Source organism: Lepidochelys kempii, chromosome 2 (genome assembly GCF_965140265.1).
Source record: "Lepidochelys kempii isolate rLepKem1 chromosome 2, rLepKem1.hap2, whole genome shotgun sequence".
Lineage (NCBI taxonomy): Eukaryota > Metazoa > Chordata > Testudines > Cheloniidae > Lepidochelys > Lepidochelys kempii.
Genome location: NC_133257.1, coordinates 150226964 through 150251474, shown reverse-complemented (window position 1 = coordinate 150251474; position 24511 = coordinate 150226964).

Genomic DNA, 24511 nt, shown 5'->3' with positions numbered 1-24511 from the left:
AGGGTAGTGTGAGGTTGCTCCTCCAAAGCCAGTTATGCCTTAGCCATGAAACTCAGGGGTATCTTACTCCTCAAGCAGGTGACCCTTAGCAATTTTGAAAATCCAACAAGAGTGCCCAATACCTTAACCACACCCCTAAACCACTCCTTTAGCTGATTTACCATTGAATCCCAGATGCTCAGAGCCTTTCGATTCAAGTCCCAGATCCCTCTTGAAAAAATTTTGTGTAGCCAAAGAAGCTAAAACTTCCTTTTAGCAGTCCAGAGTTTTTGAAAATTCTGGCCTTTATGCACAAAATATGTTTCTTTCAGTATTGCAAAAGAGTGAAAATGTCTCATGGAGTTTGAGAAAGATAATACATTTCTCATTAATAAATACAGATTTTCCAGTATCTACAAAGAATTTCTAAAGCAAAGCAATACCTTTCGTGATTCCACAGTAATCACAGATCTAATCAGCTTAGGGAAAACAAGTTTACATATTTTGAACTGGAAAGCGCATAACAATTACTTACTAAATGAGTAAAAATTATTAATTACACCACTGCAGGTAGGCCTTGCAGGGCTTAAAGAACATGTGCTGCTTGCACTTGTATATGCTCATTAATCATGCTCTGTTACTGTAATTTAATGAATGTTTATCTTATTTTCTTTGTGTAATCTAATTACTTTTGTTTTCTCAACCATCGTCAGGGATCTCTTTGTACCCGGCATCCTGCCAATCAGACCCCTTTAGATGTGAACAATTCAATTCATTATCATTAAGTTTCTACTTTTAATCCCACTTCTGGGGGAACTAGTGAAAGGAAATCCAGGAGCAGAAGTCCTCACACAGCAGGGGGAATGAAATGTGTTCTGAACACCTGAGCAATTATATGCAACAGATCTCCAGAATGGTACTCTAATGTCTTTCTAAACTTGTACCACATTAACAATTAGATCACCTGTCATTTCTGCTTTACTGTTAAATTAATTGAAAATTGACTTTAGAGTTGAGAAAAAATTTAACTGCTGGAGTGAATCTAAGTGTTTTGCGTTTTGTTTTCTTTTTAATAGGTGCATTGTGTTGTATTTTTCCAATTATTCTTATGACCCAGAAACCCACTGTAGCTATATCAGTTGGCTGCAGTAGCACATACTACTGATCAACACCTCTGATTACTGAAGTCAGCACCCATGATCTGAGTAGTTGTTTCTACTTTAAGGTCAATGGAAAATGTATACAAGTTTGTTTTTTTCTTATCATGAAATCATAAATACAAAGAAATAAAAACTAAAGCACGTAACTTGTAAAAAGAAAATTAGTAAGGCTAAGAAGGAATTTTAAAAGCAAATAGCTAAATGTATAGATACAAATAAGAAATGTGTAGTAGGGAATCTGTAAGAAAACCAGTCGATCCACTGGACCACTGGGGGGAAAGGAAGCAATTAAAGAAGGGAAGGACATTGATGAGAACCAAAATGATTTCTTTGCATCAGTCTTTATCACAGGAGATGTTGGGAAGATAACAATGAGACACTCTCATAGGTTTAGGTGCTGGAACAAACTGGTGAATTAGAAAAGACAAAGTGGCCCAAAGTAGAACATATGTACCCAAGAGTTCTGAAAGAACTACGGAATGATAAGTGGGATTCACAAAGGGGCTTGTGGGTGCGAGGGTCCTGGGAAACCCAGTGGAGGCATTCACAGTTGAGTTAGAAGTGCAGCCACTGGGCTGTGCACCGTGCATCCATTGCAACTCCGTTGATGAAGGCCAATTGGTCATAGGTCCTACTGAAGGTGGGGTCCTCTCTCTGGTCTTGGCTGAAGTCCCCCTCTCCACACATGGGAGCAGTCTTTGTCTTCAGGCCCAGAGTGCTGTCTGGAAGGTTGGTAAGCCTTCCCTCTGGCAGGTCCGAAGGGCTCCCGGGGAGGCTCCTTTCTTCGTCATTCTCAAGGGGGTCCCACTCGAAGGCCAGCTGCTCCAGAGCAGTTCAGGGGGTCGCAGCATGCAGGACCTGGCTGAATTCTGGCCAGTCCTGCTCAAGGATGACAGGGTATGGGAGATCTGGGGCGACCCACACAGTCATCATCTGGGTTATCCCATCAATCACAAGGGATATTTGAGTGCTTGGATACACCTTCACGTCCCCGTGCATGTAGCAAAGTTGTATTGGCTCCAGTCATTGTCTGGAACAAGGCACCCTCTGCACCATAGTTTGGCCATAGCTGGAGTCCACTAAGGTGTCTACCTATTTTCCCTCAAGGTTGACAGGGACAGTCACCTTGGGGTTCGGGTACTGGTGGGTGCAGGTGTCTCCAGAATAGACTTCACCAAAGGAGCAGTCCATGGCGAGGCTCTGTCTCTGGAAGTGTCCAAAGCGGACACAACTAAAACAGGCTCCAATCTCAGCAGGGTCTCTTTGGACCTCAGGGTTCCGAGGGCACTCAAGAGTTCTCTAGGTGGGGCTCTTCATTCCCTCTCACATTTGGTTGGTGTACCATGGGGCTTCAGGGTAGAACGAGGTGGCCCTCCATCATGCCATCTGTCTTCACAGACTGGGGCTGGGCAGGTTGCAGTCAGAGGCTCGCATGTCTTTCTAGTGGTCAGGAGGGGAGTCTGCACTCTGGCCATGGGCCGTGGCACTGCTGGGGCCTCAGCCGCTAAGAAGTCCTCCATGAGGCCGATGGCCACCTTCAGGACCCGCACCCTCTCTCAGGTTGGGAGGATGTGTACAAACTGTTCGACTACCACCTCCTTGGGAAGTTCAGTGGCCGTGTGCCACTCTCATTGGAGCCATTGCCACCAGGCATCCTTAAGCTACTGAGTCACGATGCAAGGTTGTGCCCCCAGTGGATATGTCTTTCCCCAAACCTACACTGAAATGTTTTGGGGGTAATGTCCTGAGAGTCCAAGATAGCGGTCTTGATGGCTATATAGTTGTGGGCCTCCTCATTAGAAAGACCCAATAGGCGGCTAGGATGGCCTCCCTTAAATACAGGGCCAGGAGTGTGGCTCATTGTTCTGGGGCCCACTCGGCTGCTGAGGCAACTCTCTTGAAAGTGATCAGAAAAGCCTCAGGGTCATCTTCCAGGCCCATTTTTGTGAGGCACAGTCCCTCCAGGGCCAGGGAAATGAGATAGCAGGGCGGCCAGTTGTTGAAAACATTGCCTCTGCTGGTCCTGCTGCTGGACCCCCAACTCCCGGATCAGCTGCTGCTGCTGGGTCCCCAGCTGCTGAAGTAGCTGCTGCTGTTTCTGGAGTTGAGCAGCCTGCTGTTGTTGCTGTATCTGGGCAGCCTGCCGCTGCTGTCGGGTTTCGGCCCAGCGTTTCATGAATTTCCATAGTGTGCTCAGGTGGGTTCTTGTCTAAGCACGAGGGCAGTACCCCCTCTGTCTCAGGGGGTGGGTGTTGCCTGCATTCTCCACCATGTGTAACGCTTTCGTGGTTCTCTCCCTGTCCATCAGGGAGGGAGACCACATCCTCTTGCTGCAATGCTTCTAGAGTGACTCTGTTCAGGGGGGAATTAACTGACAGTTAATAGGCCCCAGCCTTCAATCCAAGCAATCTGTTAGCCCCAACATGCAGCCAGAGCAGGGCAGCACACAGTTAATGGTTCTAGCCCACAGTCGGGCAGGGTAGCAGCAAGTCTATAGGCCTGGAGCCCTCAATCAGGATGGGGACATAATCAGTTAATAGCTCTGGCTTGCAGTCAGGCAGAGCAATAGTGACTCTATCTGCCCGGGGCCCTCAATCAGGGTGGGACAGCAATAGGGTGACCAGACAGCAAATGTGAAAAATCGGGATGGGGATGGGAGTGGGGGGGGGGGGAATAGGATCCTATATAAGAAAAAGATCCAGAAATCGGGACTGTCCCTATAAAATCAGGACATCTGGTCACCCTAGGCAGCAATCAGGTAAGGGGCTCTGGCCTGAAATCAGGCAGAGCAATGGAGCAGTCTAGGGAAGATTAACTCTGTGGTGGGAGAGTCAGCAAAACCATCAGGTGTCCTAGCTCAGGCGGGCATCAGACCAATGCAGGCCTCCTGGCCTAAAGGTGGGGAGGCTGCCACCCCTTATGGTGGAGTGGTGGAATAGGGGGACGCAGGCCTACCTGCTCCACTGAGTCCCAGCCAAGGGCTCTAACAGTGGCGGAGTGGTCCACCACTGGGTCAGCGGGGAAATCCGGCAGCAACATGCTGGCTGGCTTGCAGTCAGTAACACAGCTAAACCCTATTTGGCTTCCCTGGGCTCCTTCCTATACTCCCAGCCTGGGAGTACCTGGGTTCCGGGGTTATCATCTGTCTAGCTGGGGTAAACGGCTAGAGGCAGCTCCAACAGCTCCTCACTGTTCCTGGTGTCTGGCAGCTCTAGCAGTTCCACTGGGTCTCTGGCACTGTAATGGCCTCTGTCGGCTCCAAGCGCCAGCAGAGGAGGGAAACGTCCTGCTCCTCTGGAAGCTCTCCTCCCACTGAGCTGGAGGGCCTGCCTTTTATAGTTCTGGTTCCTGTCTTGCCCCTCTGCTTCCGGTGGAGCAGCTGCAGGTTCTGCTCACCAGGGGTGGTCGTTGTTCTCTCCCCGTGTATCAGGGACGGAGACCATGCCCCCTCACTACACTTTGCAATATACTTTAACCTCAAATACTGATACATACTTTCAATCCTAACTCTATTTTAATGGAGTTTTTTCTAAGGATTTAAAGAAGAAATGGAGATGAAAATACACGATTTTCATGTAACTTGGCACATGTATAGATCTCAGTAGGTTAGCTCTTTAGCTTCCCGAGGCCCTGATATGCAGTGCATTCTGGGGTGCTTCTTGGAAACATGCAACCACAAAATATTTGAAGACAGGTCTGGCAGTCTGCACTGCATCAGCCACTGTCAAGATCTGGCTTGGATATCATGGAATTGCAGAACAGTCAGGGATTTATTTGAGGTCAGGTTAAGGAGGCCCAAGTGAACAGAAAAGAGGAGCATTGGGTATGGAAAGAAGAATCGCATATAGGTTTTGGGGGCCTGGGGAAAAATCTGAAACTGAGGCCCTCCACCCTTCCAAAAATATTACCATGGAAATGAAAGAGTTTAAGACAAATACTAACTGATGGTGCAAAAACAGTGATGGGACGGCCAGGTGTGTGAGGGGTTTGGGGAGTGAGCCCACCCTGCACTATGCTGCAGGAGTGGCTCCTGTCCCACAGGGCTGAACCCAGCTCCCCACTCCAAGCATTGTGACTTGGCACACAAGGTTGCAGTGCCACTCCTGTTTGGCCCAACTACCCCTCAGTCATTGTGAGGACAGGCCAGGACAAGTCTGAATGAATGGCATTGCTACCTGGCACATGGGTTTCAGCACCACTCAGTGACCACAGCAGTCAGGCCAAACCTGAGTGATACTGCGACCCTGTGTGTCAAGTTACAATACCACTCACTCAATTCCATGGGCTCGGGGGACCTCTCAAATGGGGACCTGCACTATAAGGTGGGTAGAAAGCTGGCTAGATTGTCGGGCTCAACGGGTAGTGATCAATGGCTCCATGTCTAGTTGGCAGCCGGTGTCAAGTGGAGTGCCCCAGGGGTCGGTCCTGGGGCCGGTTTTGATCAATATCTTCATAAATGATCTGGAGGATGGTGTGGATTGCACTCTCAGCAAATTTGCGGATGATACTAAACTGGGAGGAGTGGTAGATACGCTGGAGGGGAGGGATAGGATACAAAAGGACCTAGACAAATTGGAGGATTGGGCCAAAAGAAATCTGATGAGGTTCAATAAGGATAAGTGCAGGGTCCTGCACTTAGGACAGAAGAATCCAATGCACCGCTACAGACTAGGGGCCGAATGGCTAGGCAGCAGTTCTGCGGAAAAGGACCTAGGGGTGACAGTGGATGAGAAGCTGGATATGAGGCAGCAGTGTGCCCTTGTTGCCAAGAAGGCCAATGGCATTTGGGGATGTATAAGTAGGGGCATAGCGAGCAGATCGAGGGACGTGATCGTTCCCCTCTATTCGACATTGGTGAGGCCTCATCTGGAGTACTGTGTCCAGTTTTGGGCCCCACACTACAAGAATGATGTGGATAAATTGGAGAGAGTCCAGCGAAGGGCAACAAAAATGATTAGGGGTCTAGAACACATGACTTATGAGGAGAGGCTGAGGGAGCTGGGATTGTTTAGTCTGCAGAAGAGAAGAATGAGGGGGGATTTGATAGCTGCTTTCAACTACCTGAAAGGGGGTTCCAAAGAGGATGGCTCTAGACTGTTCTCAATGGTAGCAGATGACAGAACGAGGAGTAATGGTATCAAGTTGCAGTGGGGGAGGTTTAATTGGATATTAGGAAAAACTTTTTCACTATGGGGGTGGTGAAACACTGGAATGTGTTACCTAGGGAGGTGGTAGAATCTCCTTCCTTCGAAGTTTTTAAGGTCAGGCTTGACAAAGCCCTGGCTGGGATGATTTAACTGGGAATTGGTCCTACTTCGAGCAGGGGGTTGGACTAGATGACCTTCTGGGGTCCCTTCCAACCATGATATTCTATGATTCTATGACCTGGGGCAAATTGTCCTTTGTCAGCCCCTTTTCTCCTCTCCCAGCAGCCCTGATGGAAAATAGGAGTCACCAGAATTAGATCCAGGAGCAGGTCAGAGTGATCTGCCAGAATGATTGTACCTGGAACAGAGCAGGATTAGGGGGCAGTTTTTTTGGGGAATGTATTAAAATTCTTTCTCAGAGTAACTTAAGTCAGTGCTGGTTTTAATTTTGATACAGTTAAATACCTTAATGGTGATCAGGTGAAATCAATAAACAGCTTTAGTCTACAGCAATCATAGTGTCTGAAAATCCCACAGAGTTAAGATTCATTCACCCTCTGATATAGCAGACTGTAAATGGAGAAAAGGTGAAAGGAGGAAAAGCAAACAAACAGAAAAAAATCTCTGCCTTCTGAGGCATCTCTTTGGCAAAGCAGAAGTGATTAGAGGTAAACAAATAAACTGTGGTAGTCTGTAAATGACCCAGCGAACTTGAGGTCCATAATCTACAAGGTACTGCAAACCTAAGAAGTAGTGTTAGTTCATATGTAGGAAATGCAGAAGTAGAAGGAAAATGATGGCTGAAAATGACAAAAGAAAGTGCTAAATCTGTCCTTACATTAGGGAGTGAGGCACCTTCATACAACACACCATGGACAGGCAGGGAAAACTGGCAGTGGCCACCAGCGCCAAACTGCTTTTAGGCCTAGCACCTGGATAAATCTGCCATCTGGTTTTCCAGAATCTCAGCTTTCTTTGTTTGTTTTTTTTAAAGTAAGTCTCTAGTCCTTATGGTTGTGAAGAAAAACCTTCAAAACCTGAAATATAACTGATATGGAGGCATCTATCTCCAAGTTTTCAGAGACCCTAGCCTAGAACAGTAGTTTGGAGTGGTGTGAATTTCCTCATTCCATCATTTACTACGGTACCTAAAGGTGATCATTTAAATGGCAGCACTGTTAACTTTATTTCATTGCTGCTGGAAGCATGTCTGAAAAATTATGGACAATCTTTTATGAAGAGCTGTACTGTCTACCACAAGGGGTAGCCTCCTTTTGGCACTTAGGGGAGTACTAGAACTTTTTGTTCCCAGTCTCACCCCTAAATGCCTGAGGTGGGGAGCAAAGAACTGGAGATCATATGAGCCCCACTGAGGGGGAGCCAATCCCACAGAGCCCAGCAGGACATCCGAATCTGGTCCCCCTACCCAGGCTGGTTATCTTCCAGAGCACCAGAGGCCAGATCTACTCTGGAGATGAAGGAAGATTCTGATAGCTGTTCCTCCTCTGCTGGAGGCTCTGTAAGTAGAGAGATTACAAAATCATCACAGTAACCCATTGTTTCAATTTGTTTCATGTCTTTCTTTAGATAGGGCCAGATTTAAGATATCCGGAACTCTAAACATGTGCATTATGGTATCTCTCCTTGGATAGACCCCTTCATCATGACCACACCTCCTTACCAACATAACATAATTAATTGTTTGGCCACAATCATAGAAAGTCTTACACGTGTACTTATCTGTACACACTGTGAGTAGTCCCATGGAAGTCACGGTAAGAATGCACACAAGTCTTTGCAGGGCAGGGGCTTAAATAATCAAATATGGTAACTTTAATGTTCAGTAGAACATTTATTAATAGAAGGAAATTAACAAGTTTATCTTCTAAGTTAAGAGAAATATCAATTTACTTTTTACCAAACTGTACAACTTTCAGTTTCATTTTATTTTAGTAGTTGTGATTGCTAGCAAAATAAAATATATAGATATAATATCTAGCAAAACTATCATGAAAATCTGCAAGATGGCAGATATACTAAATATTAAATTATATAATTGAACAAGTGATATGGAGTACCTGAGGAAAGCTGCATATATAAAAATTATATTGTGAAGAAAACGAATGATTATTGAAAGCATATGCTCTTTGATTCAAGATATTGATGACTGATTCCTAGACTACAGATAGGGAAACTGAAGCACAGAGAGATGAAGTGACTTACCCAACATGGCATAGAAAGGCCACAACATGAGTGCCTTGTTCTGTCAGTTGAGTGGAACACAAGGAGTTTGAAATAGAGCATAGGTCTCCTTACTCAGTTTAAAGAAAAGGAGTACTTGTGGCACCTTAGAGACTAACCAATTTATTTGAGCATAAGCTTTCGTGAGCTACAGCTCACTTCATCGGATGCATTCAGTTTAGTTTGGGCACAGGACTGGGGAAAATATAGGCATCCAACTGGATCCACATGGGCATCCTCTGAGCATGCGCAGAACACCATACACTACCTATTATGTCAAAGGGGCTCTACGTGGGACCAAGAATGGGCCTGCACAGATGTGATTGCAGTCCTGGGGCTTTAGGCTGCAATTCTCTGACATTCTTGCTTATCACCTTGCTAGTCATACTTTGAGCAAACATCTGCTCAAACAGCTGATTTAGAACATCCATTCAAATCAACAAAATGGCAGGCTTAAGTAGCTAACCACACTGGAGAAGTACATTACATCCCTCTTATGTTCCTTATATACCAATCAATGCTAAAGGAGATAATTAATAAGAAGAGTTTTTATAAGGCTCTAACACAAAGAATATAATTGAAATGTCATAGTTCAATGGGCCAAATCCTGAAATCTTTCCTTAAGTTACTCAGGGAACTTCCTGAGAAGTCAACAGGAATTTATCTCTTCAGATTTGCCAGTTAATGTTCCCAAGTGTTAGTGCCCAATAGGGAGCAACACACACAAACTACAGCACTAATGGAGTAGGAGTAGGTCCAAAATTGTCCTCCAAAATTATAACTCGTTTTCTTCAGATATATTCAGTAAATGAGTTTTCAAGGAAATTTTGCTATAGTTATTAATTTGGATTTAAATAAACAAAATACTATCTCAATAAAGAACACTAACCCAAGCTGTAGTAACCCCTGCCATAAATTAACACATACAGTACAAAAACTAATATAGAAATAAATTGCCAGCATTTTTCTTCCACCTGCTACTCCAAATAAATACACAGCAACCACCGGTCATCAAGAACTTATTAGAAATCAAAATTTCCCCATCTCTTACATTTCTACCAAGCCCCACAATCTACTTAGCCCTCCCCAAATGCCGGACAGTCAACAAATTGTGCTATTTCAGACCAGATCAGAAGTGAATTCCAAAGTTAAAGGACATTCAAACATGGAAAATGTTATGTCAGCAGCATCCTCTGTCTTTCTGTCATATTTACCCAGGGAGCTCAAATGCCTCCAAATTCCAATGCCAAAAGGCACTACTGTGACGATCTAGTCTGACCTCCTATATTACACAGGCCATAGAACTGCCATCAAATAATTAATTAATGGACTGTTTTCTCATTGTTTTGCTGTGTCATACTTGGTCTCTCTATAAAATTTGTATTTATTTGTACATCAATAATTCCTCATTTCTATTTCCCCTTTTATTCTATCATAAAACATTTTTTAGGTTTCCCATGATCATTCCAGAACTAACAATACTTTGATAGCACATAGAGATTTTCAGCTGTAGATTTCAAAGCATTTTACGAAGAGGGGTAGTGTCACTATTACCATTTAACTGAAGCACAGAGAGGTGTAGTAATGCTCAAATGCCTCTTCTGATTTCAATTGCACTGGTGTTGCATAGGGAGAGAGGTGTTCTTTCAGGTATGATGATGCCAGGCTGATTAGGGTTTTATATGTCAAAGCTGATGCCAACCCAACATGTATCCTGAAGTCAACAGGCAGATATCATGGAGAACGAGCATCATGTGCTCAGTGAGATAGACCACTTAATAAGCAGACCACCTCTTCTCTACTACAGTCAGTATCTGAATGGATTTAAAATGTGGCCCCATGAAGCAGTAGGAACATTTTGAAAAAAATGAGGTCTAACCAAATCAAAATTATTGTAAGAAGGAACACAAATGGAGCCTCACCATAATAATAATAAATAATAAATTATAGCAATAAATAATGTAACCTACTGAAATACTTCTAGCAGTACCTCCTATATATAAACATATCTCATCAAAATTAAATACTATTTTCTTTATTCTAAGTTGTTTTAAATGTTACAAATCCTTTAAAGAAGTGTTTGCTGCCCCTAACATATACAAATTTAGAGATGGATTCTGCCACCTCTTTCCTCAGTTCCACCTCTGCTCATTTTGAGTAGTGCCTTGTTCTGTCAGTTGAGTGGAACTAATTGCAGAGTAAGATGCCCAAGTACGGATGGCAGATTTGACCCATAATGATTATAATATATGTAAGCTTAAAAAAAATCTCAGTGTATTCCTGAATCCTGTCCTTACTGTACCAGAGAAACATTGATTTAGTTTCATTTTTTGCTAATTAGTGATGCTTTGGGGGGTAAGGGTGGACAGTTAAAATAGTTTCTTACTCCCCAGGCTTTTCCACCCTCAGTAATAATTAAAAAGCAAGGACCAGATTTTTAAGCTGTTTGGCAGACATTAGTCCACTGCTTCCATGAAAATGTCAAGAGTGCACAAAGTATAATTCTTTAGAGCACTTTGTGGAAAGTTTGTAGGCTCAGGACCATGCCAGTGAGAATTTAAATGAATTCTTTATTCAAATGACCAAAAATGAATCTATGCAAATTTAGGGAGAAAATAGATATGTTAAGCCCCTGCCCTTCATTTTAATTGTATTTTTTTAAAGAAAAGGAGTGAGATAAAGGCAGAGCTGCAACTTATTTAGAGCTGTTCTTCTAGTAATAATAGAAATAAATCACATAAATAAATTCTAGCCAGTTATGAGCTCAGCCATATGATTTCAATTTCTAATTTGACTTCTCTCTTTATTTTCAAGGTTGAAAATGTCATGTAAAATTGACATGAGTTTTTCATAATTAAAATTAATGAGTCTTTCATAAACTCTATGTAATAGGGAGCGTGTCCTTTTCTATGAAGCTGAGTCTGCCACACCTGGGAGCAAATGCCTACCTCATACCAGACCTGATTCCATCTCATAGTAAGAGTAAATACCCTTGCAAATCTAGGGTTCAGTTATCACTTTGCCACAAGCCAAAGCAAGGGGTAGCACATTCTTGTACTGTCCTTGGAGCAAATTGGAAAGGAGTCACAATCTCCCTCCCAGTTTTCCCACCATCTGGGAATGAATAACTAGGTCTATACCTGTGCACCATAAGTCATACAATATGCCTCCACATCTATACTGTCTGACATGTTTGGGAGGAATAGCTAAGGTGCCATCCAGTCCTCAACCTCTCCTTCACCTTCCTATCCATTTGTGTAGGGTAGGAGCCTGCTTCCCTTCCCACCCTAAGAAGGATTGTAGAGGTAGCTGCATAAAGGTATAAGAAAGCCCCTTATATTCCCTTACTCCTTTGTGATGTAATTACTGGATGGATTACAGTCTGGGTTTGGGTCTGCATCTATACTCATCAAACACCAGCAAGAATAATTAAACAACACATATACACTAACTTGTTGCAGAATAGAGTGGGTTGAGCACTTTTTCCAGTGTAATAGCTGCACAACTCTTCCCAGCGTTCCCAAAGGTATAGTGCAGTTTTGTATTGACCCAACTGCAGCCCAGTGTCTCAAGGCTACAATCAAACACTGGGTATGTAAGAGAAAGTGAGACTGGAGTGAGATAGTAGGCAGCATCAGCCCAAAGAGATAAAAGAAGTCTGCGAACAAAACCAGATGGATTTCTCTAATGTGCTACAGGGTAGAGGTGGACAAATGACAGTACAAAGGGGCAAAATTGTCCTGAAAACAGCAGAAAGGAGAGACTCTTCCAAGGGACATGTTCCCCTTCACAAGAGTGCAAGAAAAGATGATGTGTGTTATACTGCCCTGTGTGACTTGTTTTTGCTTGGATCTTTGGGCTGTGTTGGGTTGTTCAATCTAGTTTTCAGAATGCCAAGTGTTGGGCTTCCCACTACGTTGCTAGGGAAACTATCCTGTAACGTACTCCTTTATATTGAGCATACATTTTTCCTTCATAAAATCATAAAATATGAGGGTTGGAAGGGACCTCAGGAGGTCATCTAGTCCAACCCCCTGCTCAAAGCAGGACCAATCCCCAACTAAATCATCCCAACCAGGGCTTTGTCAAGCCTGACCTTAAAAACTTCTAAGGAAGGAGATTCCACCACCTCCCTAGGTAACTCATTCCAGTGTTTCACCACCCTCCTAGTGAAAAAGTTTTTCCTAATATCAAACCTAAACCTCCCCCATTGCAACTTGAGACCATTACTCCTTGTTCTGTCATCTGCTACCATTCAGAACAGTCTAGATCCATCCTCTTTGGAACCCCCTTTCAGGTAGTTGAAGCAGCTATCAAATCTCCCCTCATTCTTCTCTTCCACAGACTAAACAATTCCAGTTTCCTCAGCCTCTCCTCATAAGTCATGTGTTCCAGTCCCCTAATCATTTTTGTTGCCCTCCGCTGGACTCTTTCCACTTTTTCCACATCCTTCTTGTAGTGTGGGGCCCAAAACTGGACACAGTACTACAGATGAGGCCTCACCAATGTCGAATAGAGGGGAAAGATCACGTCCCTCGATCTGCTGGCTATGCCCCTACTTATACAGCCCAAAATGCCATTGGCCATCTTGGCAACAACGGCAAACTGTTGATTCCTATCCAGCTTCTCGTCCACTATAACCCCTAGGTCCTTTTCTGCAGAACTGCTGCCTAGCCATTCGGTCCCTAGTCTGTAGCAGTGCATGGGATTCTTCCGTCCTAAGTACAGGACTCTGCACTTATCCTTGTTGAACCTCATCAGATTTCTTTTGGTCCAATCCTCTCATTTGTCTAGGGCCCTCTGTATCCTATCCCTACCCTCCAGCATATCTACCTCTCCTCCCAGTTTAGTGTCATCTGCAAACTTGCTGAGGGTGCAATCCACACCATCCTCCAGATCATTTATGAAGATATTGAACAAAACCGGCCCAAGGACCGACCCTTGGGGCACTCCACTTGATACCAGCTGCCAACTAGACATGGAGCCATTGATCACTACCCATTGAGACAGACAATCTAGCCAGCTTTCTACCCACCTTATAGTGCATTCATCCAGCCCATACTTCTTTAACTTGCTGGCAAGAATATTGTGGGAGACCATGTCAAAAGCTTTGCTAAAGTCAAGGAACAACACGTCCACTGCTTTCCCCTCATCCACAGAGCCAATTATCTCATCATAGAAGGCAGTTAGATTAGTCAGGCATGACTTGCCCTTGGTGAATCCATGCTGACTGTTCCTGATCACTTTCCTCTCCTCTAAGTGCTTCAGAATTGATTCCTTGAGGACCTGCTCCATGATTTTTCCAGGGACTGAGGTAAGGCTGACTGACCTGTAGTTCCCCGGATCCTCCTTCTTTCCTTTTTTAAAGATGGGCACTACATTAGCCTTTTTCCAGTCGTCCAGGACCTCCCCAATCGCCATGAGTTTTCAAAGATAATGGCCAATGACTCTGCAATCACATCCGCCAACTCCTTTAGCACTCTCGGATGCAGCGCATCCAGCCCCATGGACTTGTGCTCGTCCTTTCTTAATTTTATCCCATTTCCTCTAGCTATACCCCCTTTTACTCTGTGAATTACTCTCTTTTCTGATTACACCCCTAAAATATTTGTAGACTGTTACTTTGCTCTCTTTTAGTCATCATTTAGTCAAGCAATTCATTTTGAGATCCTTTAGGGTCTTATCCTCCTGTTCCCACTGAAGTCAATGGAAAAACTCATACTGATGTCAATGGTACCAGGCTTAGGTCCTTCACTTTGCCCTGTAGCTCAATCACTCCAGTCCATTGCTGTTCTCCAAATTCCCTCCAGTTTCTCAATATCTTTCTGGTACGACCTGGAAGCAATGTTACAGATGAACACTTGAGTTGTTTATGGAAGAAAAGGTTGGTACTGAATATGCAGTCCAAAACTGTGCTGACCGTTTTTGTTGCTTTATCACATATTTACTACTAGCCACACGTGTTTTGGATTATTTTCCACCAGGTGTTAGTTTACCCCCACCCTCCCTCCTTATAATGTTTCTGAGCTATCTGATCTCTCAAACTCCCTCTCTATGTTCTCATTGTTAGTATTTTTAATTCCTCTAGTTTCAGCAGTTGCAGGTGCCATTTATTCCTTTTTCTTAGGTAATTCATGGAGACAGTAAATAAGCCTGTACCTTAACAAAGATATTAACGTATTTTTTCTGTCTTCCACAACACTAAAAAGCTAGTTTTCAAAGAAGCATTTTTGTACAAATCACTGCTAATTCCATGTTTTCTACAATCCATATTTAAATACTTCTGAAAATTACATTTTCTTCTATAGACCCTTTGAACAGTATTTTAAGAGAGCTTACTCTTGGTGGAAATTTTGAAGACATGCTACCAAAACATGATGAGAAGATCTGTTTTGTCGCCATTAGCTGTGACAAAAGCCAGATGTGCTTGAATTACAGCAATAGAACCTAAATGACCCTCTTGTTTTAACGTTGAGGCGAGCGAGGAAGTTTTCAATGTGGTGGTGTAACTTTCAATGTCCTTTAAAGCCTTGTAGTTGTGCTATACATTGTGAAAGATGAATAGGTGTCTGATTGAGGGGTTTGGGATACAAATCTGTCATTTTATATTTTGTTTTCTCCACTCTCAAATGTTTTGGTGTTAATATTTTTCACTTTCCAGAGAAAAAGTTACAGCAAAGGCTGAATATCAGAGCAGATTAGAATATAGAAAAAAATTGGTTCTCACTTTACAAAATAAAAAAAAAAAAGCCATTGTTCAGCTTTGTTAACCATTTAGGTATTTACCTTCTTCCAAGTCTCTGTGTGCTTTTAGCTTCTGCATGCAAATTGGGTAACTCCCAAATCTCAGAAATAAATTTCCTTTGAGATCAAAAATACTGGTCTTAGCAAAAATACTGAAAAGTAGTTCCCTGAAAAAATGGTACTACAATAACGAGCTGTCATTGTCCCCTTGCATGTCTGACCCCCAGATTCAAGGACACACTGATCAAACAACACAGCTTTTTTCCAGCATCCCCAGTGATCAAATATGAAGCCTAAGTTAAAAGAACAAATGTTAGAGTTAATCATAACAATAAAATAATAATAATTAATAAAATGTTACGAACCATGTATTTTTTTGTTAAGTGTGGGCCGTATGCTATTTAGACTATAGGAAGATGTACTCAGTGCCCCTTTAATTAGAAATTAAAAATAAAAATCAAGAACTTCTATACATTTTTTGTGGAACTACAGTTAGTAAAAGTGAATTTGAGCTTTAGATATTTTCTATTTATTAAAAAAACAAAACAAAAAACTTTACGCAAAGCCAAAGTTAATTTTCCTTTTCATGGCTTTCTCTGAGTTTGTAATTAGATCAAATACCACCATTCAAGGATGGGTATAGAGACCACTGTGCAGTGATTGGTCCAGTTCTTTATAGGGCAAAGTAGAAGAAGAATGTCAAGCAAAGCAGTAAGAGAATTATTTACTGTTGACTGACCTTTCCATAATTGTGTATGCTTTACAAATAAACCACAGGAACAGGAGGACAGGGAAGCCCCTTTTCTGCACCCTTACAAAATGAGTTTCATTTTAACGTGAAACAGCATTATTGATCAAAGCAAAGGGTACCACCATATGTAAAGGAGAAACAGCTGGCAGTCACCTTTCTGTCACTCACACACACACACTTGTGCATAGACCCCACACTTATTAAAAACAGGTCAGATCAGATTCCAGGTTCACACTGCAAAATTAATGACAACCTTGCAATAAAGTAACAGCATGAATTTGAGCCTTGTAATACAATGTGATTACTAGCATTTTTATTAGCTGGGCTTGAGCAGCAGGCAAGGCCGGCTGGTATTTGACACACAAACAGGGATGTTACCAGGTGCTGTGCTCTAAAGTGTCACATCAAAGTCACAGCCCTGCTGGCTTGGCTTACACCTGAGCCAATTAGCCTAAGAGATCAGAAGAGGCCTGAAAAGAAAATACAAACCCTTATTTTTGTGCTGGAGAGAATCACTTGATCCCAGGTAAGATGATACAAGACAACAATAGTAGCTAAAATATGGAAAAGGAGGAAGAGGGTACAAGGAGGAGGCTGGATGGTGAGAGGTTGCGATAAGAAAACTAGCATCAAATAAAGAGCAATGTGAAAAGCAAAAGTGCTTTATGCCTGTCCCTCTCTCAGTGTGTTTGTCAGTCTTTTGTTGGCAACAAAGGAGCTAATTGAAATGAAACAATCTCCAGTCTGTTTGTTGGCACATCAAATATGCTGTAAGATATGCTGATTCTTGCTCCTCTTGAATTATTGAACATCATGCCTTTAATAAACAAGGCCGGCAGAAAAAAATCTCAAAGATATACTGCTTTCTAAAGGTGCTCTTTCTAGGATTCTGCTTCATTTAATTTGTTCTAAAGTAAAAGTAATATCAGACATAAAAAAATTAAGAATTTAACTGCATTGGATCATTAGCAAATTTTAACATATTTAGAATGGCACAGCTTATTTTCACAGCACAACAGCAGTTTTTCAACAGGGGCCCTGCCTTCTTGTTCTCATGAGAACAATTAAAAAAAACAAAAACCAGAAATGAAATCTGCAACAAGTCTTCAAAACCAAGAAAGCATGATTTTTAACCAATTTATTTGGCAGTGACATTCTCTTCACAAAAATATGAAAAACAACCATTTCCCAAATATTTATGCAGACACAAAGCTATTCATGTGGATGTTTTTGAAGAAGGAATCAAAAGTGACATGGTTAAAGTGAATAGCTGTTCATAACTGGAACAAATGTCTCCAAACATTACTTTTCAATATTCCTCTAGCTCTAGTTAAATATTCCCAATAACAACTAATTCACAAATCAGATTAAAAAAACATAAATTGCAAAACGTGTATGGAGAAGAGTGTGGGTAAATGTTAATTGGATGAAACATAGATATTTAGAGCATAAGAATTACAGAGAAGTAATTTTCTTTTCTCCAAAGATACCCATCTAAATGGATTATCACACTTAGTCCCAAATCTTCTATTCCAGCAGACAGCTTGGATATCAAGGTCTATTGTGAATAGTTCCATAAGGAAGGCAAGAATACTCCTCCCATACTACTCCAGACTACAGCTAGTCAGATATGTCTCATCCATGAGGCTGCAGTAACTATCAAGGCCTGAATGCACACTGTGATGGGCTGGGTCACAGAAACCCGCTTGAGACTGCCACCTGATGTGCTGGGATTACCTCTGAGCCCATTTTCCCTGGCAGCTTGGGACTTCAGTACCCTGTCTTTTTAAGCCAGACACACTAGCCTGCTGCAAACACAGACCCACATCTGAACCACATCCCCCACAAGCTGCAGGCTTAACTGAAAACAGCTTAAGAAGTGCTCCTGTCTCCAGCACGCAGATACCCAGCTCCACTGGGGTCCAAACCCCAAGTAAATCCGTTTTACTCTGTATAAAGCTTATATAGGGTAAACTCCTAAATTGTTCGCCCTCTATAACACTGATAGAGAGATATGCACAGCTGTTTGCTCCCCCCAGTATTAATTACTTGCTCTGGGTTAATTAATAAGTAAAAAGTGATTTTATTAAATATAAAAAGTAGGATTTAAGTGGTTCCAAGTAATAACAGACAGAACAAAGTAAATTATCAAGCAAAATAAAACAAAACCACACAAATCTAAGCGTAATAGAGTAGGAAACTAAATGCAGGTAAATCTCACCATCAGAGATTTTCCAATAAGCTTCTTTCACAGACAAGACTCCTTCCTAGTCTGGGTCCAGCAATCATTCACACCCCCATAGTTACTATCCTTTGTTCCAGTTTCTTTCAGGCATCTCTTTGGGGTTGAGAGACTATCTTTTGAGACAGCTGAAGACAAAATGGAGGGGTTTCCAGGGCCTTTTATATTCTCTCTCTTGTGGGTGTAAACCCCTTTGTTCTCCTGTGCAAAATCACAACAACAAGATGGAGTCTGTAGCCACCTGGGCAAGTCACATGTCTATGGATGATTCAGCCTTTTTCATGCCAATGCCATTGTTTACATGTTAGTTTGAATGTTCCTAGGAACGCTTAACTGTGGATTGGCGTCTCCCAAAGTCCATTGTCATAGAATCATAGAATCATAGAATATCAGGGTTGGAAGGGACCTCAGGAGGTCATCTAGTCCAACCCCCTGCTCAAAATCAGGACCCATCCCCAATTAAACCACCCCAGCAAGGGCTTTGTCAAGCCTGACCTTAAAAACTTCTAAGGAAGGAGATTCCACCACCTCTCTAGGCAACGCATTCCAGTGTTTCACCACCCTTCTAGTGAAAAAGTTTTTCCTAATATCCAACCTAAACCTCCCCACTGCAACTTGAGACCATTACTCCTTGTCCTGTCCCCTTCCACCACTGAGAATAGTCTAGAACCATCCTCTCTGGAACTACCTCTCAGGTAGTTGAAAGCAGCTATCAAATCCCCCCTCATTCTTCTCTTCCGCAGAGTAAACAATCCCAGTTCCCTCAGCCTCTCCTCATAACTCATGTGTTCCAGACCCCTAATCATTTTTGTTGCCCTTTGCTGGACTCTCTCCAATTTATCCACATCCTTCTTGTAGTGTGGGGCCCAAAACTGGACACAGTACTCCAGATGAGGCCTCACCAATGTCAAATAGAGGGGGACGATCACCTCCCTCGATCTGCTTGCTATGCCCCTACTTATACATCCCAAAATGCCATTGGCCTTCTTGGCAACAAGGGCACACTGCTGACTCATATCCAGCTTCTCGTCCACTGTCACCCCTAGGTCCTTTTCTGCAGAACTGCTGCCTAGCCATTCGGTCCCTAGTCTGTAGCTGTGCATTGGGTTCTTCCGTCCTAAGTGCAGGACCCTGCACTTATCCTTATTGAACCTCATCAGATTTCTTTTGGCCCAATCCTCCAATTTGTCTAGGTCCCTCTGTATCCTATCCCTGCCCTACAGTGTATCTACCACTCCTCCCAGTTTAGTGTCATCTGCAAACTTGCTGAGAGTGCAATCCACACCATCCTCCAGATCAGTTATGAAGATATTGAACAAAACCGGCCCCAGGATCCTGAGGCACTCCACTTGACACCGTCTGCCAACTAGACATGGAGCCATTGACCACTACCCGTTGAGGCCGACAATCTAGCCAACTTTCTACCCACCTTATAGTGCATTCATCCAGCCCATACTTCTTTAACTTGCTGACAAGAATACTGTGGGAGACCGTGTCAAAAGCTTTGCTAAAGTCAAGATACAATACATCCACTGCTTTCCCTTCATCTACAGAACCAGTAATCTCATCATAGAAGGTGATTAGATTAGTCAGGCATGACCTTCCCTTGGTGAATCCATGCTGACTGTTCCTGATCACTTTCCTCTCATGTAAGTGCTTCAGGATTGATTCTTTGTGGACCTGCTCCATGATTTTTCCGGGGACTGAAGTGAGGCTGACTGGTCTGTAGTTCCCAGGATCCTCCTTCTTCCCTTTTTTAAAGATTGGCACTACATTAGCCTTTTTCCAGTCATCCGGGACTTCCCCCGTTCGCCACGAATTTTCAAACATAATGGCCAATGGCTCTGCAATCACAGCCGCCAGTTCCTTTAGCACTCTCGGATGCAACTCGTCTGACCCCATGGACTTGTGCACGTCCAGCTTTTCTAAATAGTCCCTAACCACCTCTTTCTCCACAGAGGGCTGGCCATCTATTCCCCATGTTGTGATGCCCAGCACAGCAGTCTGGGAGCTGACCTTGTTCGTGAAGACAGAGGCAAAAAAAGCATTGAATACATTAGCTTTTTCCACATCCTCTGTCACTAGGTTGCCTCCCTCATTCAGTAAGGGGCCCACACTTTCCTTGGCTTTCTTCTTGTTGCCAACATACCTGAAGAAACCCTTCTTGTTACTCTTAACATCTCTCGCTAGCTGCAGCTCCAGGTGTGATTTGGCCCTCCTAATTTCATTCCTACATGCCCAAGCAATATTTTTATACTCTTCCCTGGTCATATGTCCAACCTTCCACTTCTTGTAAGCTTCTTTTTTATGCTTAAGATCCGCTAGGAATTCACCGTTAAGCCAAGCTGGTCGCCTGCCATATTTACTATTCTTTCGACACATCGGGATGGTTTGTCCCTGTAACCTCAACAGGGATTCCTTGAAATACAGCCAGCTCTCCTGGACTCCTTTCCCCTTCATGTTAGTCCCCCAGGGGATCCTGGCCATCAGTTCCCTGAGGGAGTCAAAGTCTGCTTTCCTGAAGTCCAGGGTCTGTATCCTGCTGCTTACCTTTCTTCCCTGCGTCAGGATCCTGAACTCAACCAACTCATGGTCACTGCCTCCCAGATTCCCATCCACTTTTGCTTCCCCGACTAATTCTTCCCGGTTTGTGAGCAGCAGGTCAAGAAAAGCTCCCCCCCCCCCAGTTGGCTCCTCTAGCACTTGCACCAGGAAATTGTCCCCTACGCTTTCCAAAAACTTCCTGGATTGTCTATGCACCGCTGTATTGCTCTCCCAGCAGATATCAGGAAAATTAAAGTCACCCATGAGAACCAGGGCATGCGATCTAGTAGCTTCCGCGAGCTGCTGGAAGAAAGCCTCATCCACCTCATCCCCCTGGTCCGGTGGTCTATAGCAGACTCCCACCACTACATCACTCCTGTTGCTCACACTTCTAAACTTAATCCAGAGACACTCAGGTTTTTCTGCAGTTTCGTACCGGAGCTCTGAGCAGTCATACTGCTCCCTTACATACAATGCTACTCCCCCACCTTTTCTGCCCTGCCTGTCCTTCCTGAACAGTTTATAACCATCCATGACAGTACTCCAGTCATGTGAGTTATCCCACCAAGTCTCTGTTATTCCAATCACGTCATAATTCCTTGACATCACCAGGACCTCCAGTTCTCACTGCTTGTTTCCAAGGCTTTGTGCATTCGTATAATGTATCCTCCCTGTATCCCGCTTTCCCACTTACCTCAGGGCTTTGGTCTCCTTCCCCCGGTGAACCTAGTTTAAAGCCCTCCTCACTAGGTTAGCCAGCCTGCTCGCAAAGATGCTCTTCCCTCTCTTCGTAAGGTGGAGCCCGTCTCTGCCCAGCACTCCTCCTTCATGGAACACCATCCCATGGTCAAAGAATCCAAAGCCTTCTCTCCGACTCCATCTGCGTAGCCATTCGTTGACTGTCAGTTAAGTGTTTCTTGATTGGGCACTTACTGAGTATAGTCTTCTCTCAAGAAGCTGACCAAATGCTTCACTGAGGCTACTTTGAATCAGACACATTGAGATATAAGTACATAGTCAATATTCATAACTTCAAGTTCAAAAATGATACACACATACAGACAGCATAATCATAACCAGCAAACGACAACCTTTCTATAGACACCCCACTTGGCCTCCTCTGTACAAGACCTGGTGCAACCATAGGACCCTGGTTGCAACAATGATCTATGCGGTCACAGTTCCTGTCAATAATGTCACACACCCACTCTGCAGATGGGGAGGATGCATGGATCACATAAACCTGCCTCGTGTGATGCAGACATGCCATACCCGCGAAAAAAAAAGCAGAAAGTGGGCTTATTTTTGGCTTAATTGGCTTGTGAGTTGCTTGTTGGCTAGTTTTTGGCTTGTGGCTTGTTGCTTGTTTTTTTTATCAGCTCCCGGCAAGCAGTGGCAAGAGTCATAGGTGTACAGTGGGCCCACCACAGTCCCAGACTGCATGCCGGGGGGATCTAGACAAATAGAGTGTTGGGGTTAGAATCATCGAATATCAGAGTTGGAAGGGACCTCAGGAGTCCAACCCCCTGCTCAAAGTCATCTAGTCCAACCCCCTGCTCAAAGAAGGCACAATCCCCAATGTTTTTTGCCCCAGATCTCTAAATGGCCCCCTCAGGGTTGAACTCGCAACCCTGGGTTTAGCAGGCCAATGTTCAAACCACTGAGCTATCCATTATAATACATATGACTGAAGAACATTAATTCATTAGCTCTCAAAGCAAGTTTTCATGGAGCGCTAACAGCAGCACTAAAGTGTTAGAAACTGATTCATTAATGATATCTTGAAAGAATTTTACATTATCCTTTTTTTTTTAGTAGAGATACATATCTGTATTATAGTGTGTATGTGGTTAACACACTGTTCACAAAATCTGGGTTTTATTCAAGGTAGAAACAGAAATACTGAATCAGGGATAAGAAACAACTAAATTATTCTAAGCAGTGTATATGATTTTCCCTGTTTTTATAAATTAGTCGAAAGGAGGAGGGGGTGGCAAAAAGACATACCAGGTTGGATGGAACAAATCAATTAATTCTCAACAAATCAATTCATTCTCCTCCACTCCCCTTAATGTTTTTGTAAGCAGTGTCAGGATGAGCTCCACCCTGACATCTGGTGGTGAGGTGTGGCAAGTTGTGGAAAAGAACTTCAGGGGCCGATCTCATTTGCATAGGCACACCCACCATGCCTAGAATGAGACCATAGCTGCCCAAATGGTCACTTTGGCTGCTGTGGGATCCCCAGTGTCTCTGTTATTGGGGCAGGAAGAATAAATTGTTATTACCCTGATTATGGGAACTGTGCTTGGAACTGTATGTGGCCTTTTGTTATGATGGAGGGATTCACCATCATCTAAGTAGCACTCGCTAGGCAAGGGTCATGAGTTCCAAAACTGTGTGAATGGAGAGAGGCTGGGAACAAGTATTAATACTTGGTGGCATGGGCCCTTTGGTGAGGGCCTTACATGCTGATTGCACTTCCTCCTCTCTCCACTGTGGAATATCAGAGCTAATTTTGATTTCATTAGAAGTCTAGTTATAGGCTGCTGAGCTCACTTTGGCTGACAGTGCACCAGCACTGGGGCTCCCCTACTATAAGCTGAATTCACCTAAGAGCTGAAATCACTGAGTGTTGTGTTAAGTAGTGGGGGAGCCTGAAGATATATTGTGGAGCAGGTTGCGGGACGGCTGGTGAAGCAGTTCGACGCGGAGCAGTGTGTGGATGGCAGGAGCTGCTTGTGGGCCGTGGAGCTGAGTGAAGGAGTTCGTGGGGCGGCTGGCGGAGCGGAGCGCAGCTGAGTGAAGGAGTTCGTGGGGCGGCTGGCGGAGCGGAGCGCAGCTGAGTGAAGGAGTTCGTGGGGCGGCTGGTGGAGTGGAGTGCAGCTGCGTGAAGGAGTTTTGTGGGGCGGCTGGCGGAGCGGAGCGCCGCTATGGAGCTATGGGGCGGTCAGCTTCAGATCACGTAAGGTGCCTCTTACCCCCGTCCCATTTCCACCCAGGTTGGGAGGTAAAGCTCCGCCGATAAACTTTCGAACTCTGGGGCTGCCCTGACCAGGGACAGAGACTTTTGGGGCATTGGACTTTTGGGGTTGCTGGACTCAAGAACCAAAGGGAAAAGGGCATGCCCCAATTTGCCTGGGGTGGGGTTGTTTTTGCTCATGGGTTGTGTTATGAATCCTGTTGGTGGTGTTTCCCCAACATAAGGCCACATTGTTTCTCTCTGTTATTAAAAGACTTTTGCTACACTCAGACTATGTGCTTGCGAGAGGGAAGTATCGCCTCTTGGAGGCGCCCAGCGGGGGTGGTATATATTTGTCCCAGGTCACTGGGTGGGGGCTCGAGCCGGTTTGCATTGTGTTATTGGAATGGAACCCCTAGATATTGAACCCGGCCCTTGTTGCTGCCAACTCTGACGGGCAGAAGGGTTACATTTTTGGGGGCTCGTCCGGGATCTCCTGGGTCAGTACCCCTCGCAAGCACCTGTTGAGTGATCCACTACATTGGGAAACAATTTATATATTTTTTTTTGTTTGTGCTTATATTTTGAGGAAATTACTGTTTGTATAATGGCTAATATGTCAGGTTTGTTGGGCCCTGGCTCAGCAGCTTCTAGCTCGGAGGCTGCAGCCTTGGCTGATGATTGGACAAAAGCTCTGGGGCAAATATTGGAAAAGGTTGCGCTGCCCCATGCTGAGTCAGACTC